This window comes from Coptis chinensis, chromosome 5 (assembly GCF_015680905.1).
Source record: "Coptis chinensis isolate HL-2020 chromosome 5, ASM1568090v1, whole genome shotgun sequence".
NCBI lineage: Eukaryota > Viridiplantae > Streptophyta > Magnoliopsida > Ranunculales > Ranunculaceae > Coptis > Coptis chinensis.
In genome coordinates, this window is record NC_141460.1 from 43,225,827 (window position 1) to 43,227,153 (window position 1,327).

Consider the following 1,327-nt stretch of genomic DNA (forward strand, 5'->3'; position numbering starts at 1 on the left):
TCCAAATAAGAGAAGAAAAAAAAGTTTTCATCCAAAGAAAAAAAAAAAATATATAAATAAAATAAAAAGTTAGAACGCAAAAAATAGAATCAACTGAGTCAAAAAAAAAAAAAAAAAAAAAAAAAAATGGCTAAAGATGGAAACAAAGTGTAGAAGCAAAGTAAGAACAAGGTTTTCTCTACTTACATAATATGAAGACCCTATTTTCTCAGACTTGTCCTTTTGAATATCAATTTCCTTCCTTCTTAAACCATCACATAATCCCTGCAACACCTAATAAAGACTTCTAGCTCAATTAGGAATAGGTTGGTGTGATAGTAAGTGACAGTTGTGTTTGATCGACCTCGGTTCCCTTGTACGTCATTGAGATTGTGAGGAAAAGTGTGCCCACTACACACTAGAGTGAGCGAAACTTGAGTGGAAATATTAGAGTGTTTTTGTCTTGACATATTTGTGAGGACCAACTTAAGGACACTATTCCAAAGTTTTAGAAACGGATCTATTATTGCATTTCATAGCATAGTTCATTATATATATGTTTATCCATAGATGATTGATTATTATGCACGTATTAGCTTAGGTTTCGAATTGATTATTATTTTTTTCATTGCTTGTGAGATGTATAGATATCTGAAAATAAATAAGGAAGCATTAATTTTATTTTTAGTTGTTATAGTATAAATAAAGTTTCTGAGTATCTTCCCTATAAAACTCCCACGAGGCTATAACTCGTCCACTAAGGAAGTCCTAGTGGTTTAAGGCCTTATTACATTGGTCACTGCAATCGTACTCGGCGAAACAAGATTAGTTAGACACTACTACAGAAAAGCTCATATACCACTGTTATTTACAGTGGTAAAAAGCCTTTAGCCACTGTTTTCATACCGTGGTAACAACCACCGTGACAAATACTTCTAACAGAACCGTGGTATTAAGTATTCTCTATTTACCACGGTTTTTGGAAACACCGAGGTATTATGATATCAGAAACCGTGGTTAATAGTCTTTACGTACGCTGTGTGTGATGTCAACCGTGGGAAATAGTAATAATAATTACCACTGTTTGATTCAAACCGTGGTTTATATAATCCCTTTAAACCACTGTTCTTACACAACCGTGGTTTATACTTTTTTAAAAAAAAAATAAAAAAAATCCCCTGATTATTTAATTTCAACCAAAGATATATTTTCAACAACACTAATTTAAAAAACACATTGCTCAGACAATATATTCATCGTGCAACAAACAAAAGAAACAAATTTAGACCATACAACAGTAAATTGCTAAAAGAATTTGATAATTTTCTCGTCAATAAAAAAATAATAA